This window comes from Rhinopithecus roxellana, chromosome 20 (assembly GCF_007565055.1).
Source record: "Rhinopithecus roxellana isolate Shanxi Qingling chromosome 20, ASM756505v1, whole genome shotgun sequence".
NCBI classification, from domain to species: Eukaryota; Metazoa; Chordata; class Mammalia; order Primates; family Cercopithecidae; genus Rhinopithecus; species Rhinopithecus roxellana.
In genome coordinates, this window is record NC_044568.1 from 15,160,903 (window position 1) to 15,172,119 (window position 11,217).

Sequence of the window (11,217 nt, forward strand, 5' to 3'; positions counted from 1 at the left end):
ATTTACTTCTACCTTAGTTTTAAACACTCACAAAAAGTCATTTTAATTATACTATTGAGAGCTTATTTAGATTTACCAACACATTTACCCACTTTTAAAGGTTTCTTGCATCCCTCTTCTTTTCATGGTAATCTTTCTTCTTGCCAAAGTATATCTTGATATAGATATATATGTATATGCCAAGTACTACTTGAAGACCAGGCACAGTGTTTCATGCCTGTAATCCCAGCACTTTCGGACGCCAAAGCAAGTGGATCACTTGAGGTCAGGAGATTGAGACTAGCCTGGCCAACATGATGAAACTCCATCTCTACTAAAAATACAAAAATTACCTAGGGGTGGTATTGTATGCCTGTAATCCCAGCTACTCGGGAGACTGAGGCAGGAAAATCACTTGAACCCGGGAGGTGGAGGTTGCAGTGAACTAAGATTATGCCACTATATTCCAGCCTGGGCAGTAGAGTGAGACTCTGTTTCAAAAATAAATAAAGTACTATTTGAAAAAGTAGCCTTTTGATGTCTGAAATTGACTTTATTTTATATTCACCCTGGAATATAGTTGAATATAGATATGCGAGAATGCATGTCTTGGATAGTGAAAATTATTGATTATTACCTCTTTGCTTCTTATCCTTTCATTTTTTTCTGTTTTGCAACTCTTAATCAACATATGTAAGACTATCTCATTTGATTAACTTTTGTATTTTCCATCTCTTTCTTTCTCTCTTTGGTTGTATTTTGGATAATTTCCTCAGATCTGTCTTTCCATTTACTTATTTGCTCATCAACCACATCTATTTTACAGTCCAACTGGTCTATTGAGGTTTTTATTCCAATTACTCATTTTTTCATTTTTAGAAATGTTTTCCTCCAATCTGCCTGTTGTTTTTAAATTGATTTTATTCTTAGTTTATGATTGGTGTTCCTTTTTTATGTTTTGAAATGCTTTAAGTCTATTTATTTTAAAGTCCTTTTTAGATTGTTATTCTATTACTCCCAGCTCTTGAGATGCAAATTCTCCCACTTGTTTCATCTGTTGGCTCTGCTTCACTGTGATTTGCTTCCTTATGTGACTTCTTTCCTTATTTCCTTTCTGTAAACTCATCCTTATGAAGATGAAAGTGAAAGAGGACCCCATGACAGTTTCATGCGCTCTACAACATTTTTGTGAGGTGCCTTTGAATTTACCAATTCTGGACAAGATTTTAAGTTAATTTCTTAGTTTTGGGTCCCTGTACATAAGTAAGGAGAATTCAGATCTTACTTATGACACAAATTCATTTCTTTAGAGTGATGCCTGTTACTCTCGTGGCCCTGAAAAACTACAAGCTTCCCTGCTATTCCCCTAGGCTAGTGGGTGGTTTCTTTAGTTCCCAATTCAAAGGACATTAGTCAGCTCTTCAGAAATCCTGGCTTTGTGCAGGTAGCCTGGCCCCTCCTCCTGACTCTCTGGGGCTCAGGCCTACAGGATCCTGTTCACAGGGCCTCTAAAGTTTCAGCTGTTAAGGTCTCACTCCTATCTTGGTTCACATGTAAGTATTTGCATTTTACCTCCCTCTGATCACTCTAACTTTGGGCATCCTCTTTGCATCTGGCACTTGAGGCTTTCCCTTTCTTGGTTTTCAGTTTGTGACTGTGTTAACAATGATGGAGAGGGTATTTTTATCAAAATTTGTATATGTGTGAAGTGGGAGGGTTTGTTTGTTTGTTTTAATCTCTCAGATTAGCACTGTTGAACTTCAGCTATGGAAAAAAAATTTTAAATGAAAAACTACACAGGACTTGGCAACTGATCACATATAACTTACTTAGTTTGCATTACCCCTCCCCATCCTCTTGCTGTCTACTTCCCTAAAGGAGATTTTGAGACAAGGACTTGAGAGTAAGTTGTTAATATTGAAGATGGGGCAGGGCATGGTGGCTCACGCCTGTAATCCCAGCACTTTGGGAGGCCAAGGTGGGTGGATCAGCAGGTCAGGAGATCGAGACCACCCTGGCTAACACAGTGAAACCTCGTCTCTACTAAAAATACAAAAGAAATTAGCCAGGCATGGTGGCAGGTGCCTGTAGACCCAGCTACTCAGGAGGCTGAGGCAGGAGAATGGCGGGGACCCAGGAGGCAGAGCTTGCAGTGAGCTGAGATCACGCCACTTCACTCCAGACTGGGCGACAGAGTGAGACTCCATCTCAAAAAAAAAAAAAAAGAAAGAAAGAAAATGGAAGCAACATCAGTAGAGAAGTAAAAAAAAAAAATTAGACGGGGAAGGGAAAATGGCCAATAAAGGGTGTTATCAATCCACTTACTATTCTAGAAACTGGAACATAATTACCCTGGGGAAACCCTGCATGTTCAGTTATCCTACTCAAGGGGTGAGGAAGCTATTATATTGATACTAACCACTGTATGTCACTGGTAGAAGGTGCTTCCAGTAGGTAACCCACCAACATTCCAGCCTGTCATGTAGATAGTTTTAGTTATATACCAATGTGTAACATACTATCCCAAAATTTAGTGGCTTAATATGACAATAAATATTTATTATTTCATACAGTTTGTGTGGGTCAAGAAATTTGGAATAGCTTAGCTGGTGAGTTCTGGCTTAAAGTTCCTTATGTGGTTGCGTTTAAGAAATGGGCAGGGATTTAGTAATCTGAAGGTTAGATTGAGGCTGGAGGACCTGTTTCTAGGATGGTTCACTTGCACGACTGGCTGGTCTGTGCTGGCTGTTAGTTGGAGGCCTCAGTTCCTCACCATATCGACTTCTCCATTTGACTGCTTGAGTGTCCCCACAACAAGGCATATGCTGACCCCAAAATGAGTGATCCAAGAAAGATCATGAGACCACAGGGACTTTTATGGCCTAGTCTTGAAAGTCACACTGGCATTTCCACCACATTCTATTTGATAGAAGTGAGTCAAGTCATAAAGTTTGGCCCACGTTCAAGAAGTGGGGAGGGAAGTATATAAAAAAATGTGTGAACCTGTTTTTAAGCCATCAGAGCGGACAAATCAGGCTTTGGCAATCAGAGCGAGTTCTCAGGCAAAGAAACACAGGTGCATTTAGAATTCACGTAGGCTAAAGTGGCAAGAAGGAGGAAGGATGGGTGGGACACCAAGAGTGTCCTCTCCAGGAATAAATAAAGATAAGTCCAACCCACTTTTAAGGTGTAGGGAAATAGACTTGATCGTTTCATGGGAGGAGCTGCAAAGAGACATGCTAAAGGACATCGGGATATGAGTGAAGATCCGGGCCATCTTTAGAATCAATGTACTGCAATCACTAAGAAAGAAAAAGCACTTCCAGTTAGATTATGATACTCCATGGATTATAAGATGTATCTCAGTTTCAGGCCAGGTGGAGTAGCTTATGCATGTAATCCCAGGACTTTGGAAGGCTGAGGCGGGCAGATCACTTGAGGTCAGGAGTTCAAAAAGAGCCAGGCCAACATGGTGAAACCCCGTCTCTACTAAAAATACAAAAAGTAGCTGGGTGTGGTGGTGGGCACCTGTAATTTCAGCTACTTGGGAGGCTGAGGCAGGAGAATGACTTGAACCCAGGAGGCAGAGGTTGCAGTGAGTTGAGAGCATGCCACTGCACTCCAGCCTGGGTGACAAGAGTGAAACTCCATCTCAAAAAAAAAAAAAAAAAAAAGTATCTCTGTTTCAGACATACTAATATGAAAAAAGTACATCTTAGAATCAATAAATATAGTAGTTGTACAAAGAATTTCAGACTTGTATATATACAGTAGCTGCAGAAACCAAACATCTCTAACTTTTGTCTTCCATCTTACATAGATGTCATTAAGAATTAAGCATAAACAGTAGGATGATGATGGTATGGAGATTTAGATTTTAGCCCTTACCAGGCCATATCCTAGAAGTTCAATAAGTCATTTAATCTCTCTGGGTCTCAATTTTCATATCTGCAAAATGGAGATAAGCTACTGCCTTGACTTTCCCACAGATCAATAAAAAACAAACCCAAAATAGCTTTAAAATTAAGATGTCATTGAGATATAAGGTACCATGAGTGTGCAGAAGCAGCTATAAAATTCACAGATAGCATGAAAGAAAATGAACATTTTTGTTCTCTTGGAAGCTCAAGAGATACAAAATTCTTGATTCCTTATGGTGCTAATCACACTGGACTGATTCCCACATTTTATTTTATGTATCTATTTAATTAATTAATTTATTTTTTTGAGATGGAGTCTCACTTACTCTGTCACCCAGGCTACAGTGCAGTGGCACAATCTCTGCTCACTGCAACCTCTGCCTCCTGGGTTCAAGCGATTCCCCTAACTCAGCCTCCCAAGTAGCTGGGATTACAGGTGTGTACCACCACACCCAGTTAATTTTTGTATTTTTAGTAGAGGCAGGGTTTCACCATGTTGGCCAGGCTGGAACTCCTGACCTCAGGTGATCTGCCCACCTCAGCCTCCCAAAGGATGGAATTACAGTCGTGAACCACCACGCCCAGGCTGACTCCCACATTTTAAAGAAATACCTTTGTTTAAAGACCAAATTTTTAGAAATGGAAGAAGGCAGTGGGGACTTGAGTGTGATCCTACACAAATAGATCTTGCACATAAATGAAGATAAAAAACAATTGCACAATTGGTCATTTTCTAGCTGGTGCAATAAACCCGGGCATAGGAGAACCATACACCTCTTTGGCTGAGCTGGCAAATCTAGGTATTGCTCACACATGGCCATTTCCTAGCAGTGTCTGCTCAAGCCCAAATAGAGACAGCACTTGGGGCTTTCAGTCAGAAAAACCCAGCTGCCACTTGGGCTGCTGAAATCTCCCAATATAAAGAAATGACACACACCTGAGCAGGTCTGATATATATTCCTTTCTGCAGAGGGCAGTGGAATACATTCCTGGGCCATTCATCATGTTGCTAAAATTAGATCCTGCTTAGAAGGAATGATATATTACTGATTACATAATAAAGATAGCTATATTTCTCATGAGAAACAGAAGGGAGAGATATATTTAGGCATAGGGCAAATATATCCTTGATATGAAAAATGGATTCATTAAGTATTTAATCTTTATACCATTCCTGTGAAATAAATGCACACATACATCACACGTGTTTTAAAGTGACTTGATAATTAATATTGTTACACTTGAGAAAAATTCTGGCTCTCCACGGAGAAGTCATGTCATGAGTCAGAGAGTGCAGGCTGAGGCATGCCCTCCACCGAATGGCTTGTCTGCACTCTAAAAGCCAAGTGAACCATTCCATCTGCATGAAGAGAGTGAGTCCTGGATTTGCGTCGTGATGTCATCTCAGGTGGGTGAGGCCCAGAGGGAGTCGCTGGGGCTTTTCTGAAGTAGTGCATTTCAAAGAGTCCATAGTGATGACAGCTGAAAATATCCTATCTACAAGAGACAGCTTTCATTCTCCTTTGTTTGTAAACAAAACAAAACAAAGCAAAAAAAACCATCAGTTGCCTTACATCTCATTCTAGTTCTCTGCAACATCCTTACCATACAGGAAAAAATCTCACATTTTAAAAAACTTGTAGCCTTAGTGGAGGCATTTCCAGATATCCTGTGACGATATTCTGACTTAAAACAAATATGAGGGTGTTTGGTTGAAGTTTAAACAAACACACAGATTTGTAGCACCTCATGTGTCAAAGGTCAGCAAAAACAAATCTGGGTGAAATGAAAGAGCGAAATAATTCTAAGAACAATAGCTATGAAGAGTAGATTGAGCTAACTCAATTTTATCCTAAAGGGATTATGGTTAGGAGGAAAATGCTAACAAGTTATAAAAGATTAAAAACTCATTACTTGTATGTTTATGTTACAGAAAAATAGCATAGGCTTTGAAGTTAGATGGGCTTGAGTTCTTGTCGTGGATCTGACATGTACTAAATTTGTGAGTTTCAGGCAAGTAATTTAACCTCTTGTGAGTTCTTTGTCCTCAACTGTAATATAAAAATCAAATTACTCTGACGATACTGTCCTAAATATTGATGGCACGTACAGTATCTAGCACGGTGCCTGATATAGAGCAGGAAGTCAACAAACATCTATTGCCTTCCATTCTCCATCCCCTGGAGTCTGCCCACTTAGATGAGTCTAGGAAGGTAGTGGCAGAAACCTTTCCCAGCTCTCAGTGACATCATCCTCCTCCTCCTCCTCCTCCTCATCATCATCACAATGCTTCTCTCTACTTTAACAGGCTGTCAATTAAAATTCTAGAGTTAACAGGAACACATTCATGGACAAAGGTTTACGTCTCTTTCATGCTACATGTCCATTGCGAGTTAGCAGGTAGCTGTGCTCACTTTAGTCACTCAGGGACCCAAGGTTCTGCCCTCTTTTGATGCCACCATCTCAACATGAGGTTTACAGTTGACTGTGGGAAGAAAAGAGCATCAAAATAGAGCAGTGGCTTTTCATTGCTTCCACGAAGAAGTGCTATATGACACTTCTGCTTACATTTCAAAGGGTCAGGGATGTCAATCCACCCAGGTCCCTAAAGAAGAGGCGATTCAGAGAGTTGAGGCTCCTGTGGAGTAGCAAAATGATGACTAGAATGCACCCAGTACACCCAAGTCCAGGGAGGCATCCAGTAACCCCAACTGCAGGTGCCATAACCCTGACTCCCCGGCTTCCCTTCCTGGGAAGATGCAGCTTTGCATGCAGCCCACCAATCTCAGCCAGGATCTAATCCAGGCCCATTCTTTCCCCTGGTTCAGGCTTGTGAGTGGCTTTCGGAAGTTTTGATTATTAACCTTTCTAAATAATTCCTATGCTCTTCTCAAGTCACATCTAAGTTGTCAAACTTGCAGATGCTTCATGGCAACATGATTGCTATTTTGTCACCAGATGCACCTTACTGTCACTTCACATCAAATTAGATGCCCTGTGTAGCTGATGTTCCTACAAGTTTTGCTTCTTTCCCAGAAATACTTAATCAGTATCTCCCTTATTTGCCAGTGGTTGACTGATTGCATTATTGGCCCTTATTTTTCACCCCTCCCTTCTATTCAGGACCCTTGACGTGTGATTTTGCATGACCTCTTGCTAAAGAGGTGGAGTTTATTTCTCTATGAAAACGAAAAGTGGCTAAAAGCTTCATGGAAGGGCCTATGTTCAAGGAGATTGACCTGTCAGGGGGTTTGAGAGCAGTAAGAGTTTACAGGCTGGGAAGATTCAGGAAGGAGACTCCACTGTGATCCTGTGTGGTTCAATCTGATGGAAGCGGGACCCCAGCTGGTGGTTCTGGACATGAGGAACAGGTCTTGATTCTGTGAAGAAGAGGTTACAGGAGCTAAGCCAGAGTGACCAGACACTGGACAAACAGGCTGAGATTTGGTCCGAGAGTCCAGGAGGGCATCCAAAAAACAAACAGAAAATCTAGACAGGAGACCAGCAACCCTGTGGGGCCTGAGAAGAGGGTGCCCTGCTGGCACTGCCAGGCTCATCGGACACCATGTTGAGATAGGAAGTCTTGTTCCAGAAACCACCGACAGTGGGAAGGGGGATCCTGAGCTTTCTCTAAGTTCAGAGCTGGATGAGAGTCAGGTCCTTTAACTTAGAAGGCCATGGAAAGCAGGGGCTACAACTGTCACCCTAGTCACTCACTTTTCTCAGGAGTGGACAGTAGGAGCCTTCGGATCCAGCGGCTCTCATCCTGGGTGCACACCTGATCACCTGGCACATTTTTTAAAATGCTGTTGCCTGGGCTGCACCCCACCGCCAACAAGATTCTGACTTGATTGGCCCTGGTAAGTGGAATGTATTAGGTTGCCGCAAAGGTAACTGTGGTTTTGCCATTACTTTTAATGGCAAAAACTGCAATTACATTGCTCCACCCTATGTTATTATTATTAACAATATGACGCCTGTGTTGAAAACACATATCCAGTTGGCTGGACCCCAAGCCTTCCTCCTGGTACAGGCCTTTACACTGATCTTTCTAAACCACAGTTTAATTAGGCACCTTAATTACCATTTCTAAAGAAAAAAAATTAATAATGAAAATAACTGCTTTAATCTGTGGATTACACACACAGTCATTTAAAATATATAAATTGACCAACAGAAGCCCTTGTCTCTAGCCATAACTTCTTTGTATTTTTTTTTAAGACAAGGTCTTGCTGTGTTGCCCAGGCTGGGGCGCAGTGGTACCATCACAACTCACTGCAGCCTCGACCTCCCAGGCTAAAGCGATCCTCCCACCTGAGCCTCCAGAATCTTGAGACTACAGGCATGTGACACCACACTGGGCTATTTTTTGTTTATTATTTGTAGGGTCTCCTTGTATTGCCTAGGCTGGTCTTGAACTCCTGGGCTCAAGCTATCCTCCCTCCCACAGCCTCTCAAAATGCTAGGATTGCCGGCCTGTGCCACTGCGCCCAGCCCTCTAGCCATGTTTTACATGTGCCCCACAGTCAAAAGCTGATGCCTTGCCAAGACAGGGAGTGCATCGTAAAATTTCAGAGTAATTTACCTTAAAGAGAATTTTTTTTATTTTTATGTTTTTTCAGTTTGAGAGCAGGTACTAAAAATATGGAATGCTTCACCAATTTGCGTGTCATCCTTGTGCAGGGGCCATGCTAATCTTCTCTGTATCATTCCAATTTTAGTATATGTGCTGCCGAAGTGAGCACAAGAGATATTCACTTTAAATCTCACTTTAAAATATTCACTTTATTTTTTTAAATTTATTTATTTTTGAGACAGAGTCTTGCTCTGTCATCCAGGCTGGAGTGCAGTGGTGTGATCTCGGCTCACTGCAACCTCTGTCTCTGAGGTTCAAGGGATTCTTGTGCCTCAGACTCCTGAGTAGCTGGGATTACAGGCATACACCACCAAGCTAGGCTAATTTTTGTATTTTTAGTAGAGATGGGGTTTTGCCATGTTGGCCAGGCTGGTCTCAAACTCCTGACCTCAAGTGATCCACCCGACTCGGCCTCCCAAAGTGCTAGGATTACAGGCATGAGCCACCACGCCTGGCCTAAAATATTCATTTTAAAGAAGAACATAGCAACTTAAAAATGACAAAATATTAGCTTATCTATCTGTATTTATTCATTCACACCAAACCCAAGGACTCTAGCATTTTTTTTTTTTTTTTTTTTTTTTTGAGACAGAATCACAGAATCTTACTCTGTCACCCAGGCTGGAATGCAGTGGCACGATGATATCGGCTCACTGCAACCTCCATCTCCCAGGTTCAAGTGATTCTCCTGCCTCCACCTCCCAAGTAGCTGGGACTACAGGCATGCACCACCAAGCCTGGCTAATTTTTGTATTTTTAGTAGAGACAGGGTTTCACCATGTTGGCCAGGCTGGTCTCAAACTCCTGACCTCAGGTGATCCGCCCACCTTGGCCTCCCAAAGTGCTGGGATTACAGGTATGAGCCACTGCACCCAGCCTGGACTCTAGCATTCTTAACACAGAATATTGCATGCTAAGAAAAAAAAATCAAGAAAATGCTAGGATACATTGTGATGCAGGGTTCTTTTGGATCTGGGGTCAGGGCAGGCTTTGCAGAGATGGTGCCTGTTGATTTCAGGCCTAGATGAAAAGTAGGAACCAACCTGGTGACCAACTGGGGAAAAGCTTCGCAGGGAAAGTGACCCAGCGTTCTGCAGAGAACTCATGCTCAATGATCAGTGGAGAAAGTAGTTTGGTGACTTCAGGTGATGCTCACAGCAGTTCATTATCCCAAATGTGAAGCACCCCAGCCACCTGAAGAGAAGGAAGTAAATAACACACACACATCCCAAATGAGGAACAGGAGTTAAATTTATTTTTAAAGCACCACGAATAAGCATAGCTGGCGTTACAGACAGTATTCAGGGGATGGTATTATGTTCTCTCACATAACGTTTCTAAAGAACAGAGACGCGCATGGCCCTAGTCAGTTTTCCCTGTGAGTGATAAAAAAATAATCTTTTATTAATATTATTTTGGATTTGTTACCATTGTACATAATCTCAGAAGACCAAGCAGAGAGCACATTATATAAATCAAAGGAATAAATGAATATGAAAGAAAAGACAATTATAAGCCCGAGTAAAAATTTCTGCCCATTCTGTTACACTATAAAGCATTTTGTAAATCTAAATATCATACATGAATGTTGAATAAATATATAAATATGATCTTCCTCTGGGTTTTTAAAAATAAGAATCTCGGTAGGCAAAGAGCTATCATTTCACATTTAAAAGTTCTCTCAGGCCTGTGTTTTCCAGCCTCAACAGTCACCGCAGGGAAGCCAGTATCTCAGTAGAGATAGTGAGGGTGGCAGTTGACAGCTCTGGGTTTTGGACTGGAGGCAGATGGAACTAGGTTGAGTCCCTACCTTGCCATTTGGTTGTGTGACCTTGGACAAGGTACACAATCTATCCAAGCCCTCATTTTGAAATGTCTAAAACGGGGTGGTTCTTCCCATTTCAAATTGTTGTTGTTGGAACAAAATGAGATTTATTTAGAGTGTGGAACAGCGGCTGTGACATCCCCATGGTTATCATGACCAACATTATCTCATCGGAGGGTATGGATGTGTTTGAGGGCCTCATACTGGCACACTTGGAGATGCACAAGATGGCCATGGGAGAGAATAAGGCTGTGGCATGGTTGTTGCTTCAATGGGAAAACTTGGAATGAACAACAACTCTTCCACAGCCTTACCAATCAATCCTGGTGGCAATTAAGTGCGGTGGCTCACACCTGTAACCCCAGTGCTTTGGGAGGCTGAGGCAGGCAAATACCTTCAGCTCAGGAGTTCAAGACCAGCCTGGGCAACATGGCGAAACCCTATCTCTACAAAAAATGCAAAAAATTAGCCAGGTGTGGTGGTGCATGCCTGAGTCCCTGCTACTCGGGATTGCTTGGGCCTGGGAGGTTCAGGCTGCAGTGAGCCAAGATTGAGCCACTGCACTCCAGCCTTGTCAATAGAGTGAGACCCTGTCTCAAAAAAAGAATTGAGGAAGTTGGAGATCAGCCTGTTGTCCATTGGTTGTTGTTGCATTTAACCTAGTGAGTTTGGCTTTCAACTCTTTATTAAGGAATTCAACGATAATCTTACAAAATTGTTTCTGGAGAGAATTCTTTCTGAAACAAATTGTCACCTGGAAACTCATAAAGGATAAATACCAAGCCATACAAGTAGGAAGCAAACTATATAATAATATTCACTTGTGAGAACTACAGAGATTAATGTTATTCATGATA

The 11,217-nt window shown here is 41.8% G+C and overlaps 1 non-coding gene across 1 annotated transcript; it reads right to left on the minus strand.

The window, feature by feature from the left end:
- Positions 1 to 8,537: 8,537 nt before the first annotated feature.
- LOC115895389 lies at positions 8,538 to 8,644 on the minus strand. The gene has a single exon (XR_004055586.1). It is a non-coding gene; the product is annotated as a U6 spliceosomal RNA (small nuclear RNA).
- Between the last annotated feature and the right edge of the window lie 2,573 nt (positions 8,645 to 11,217).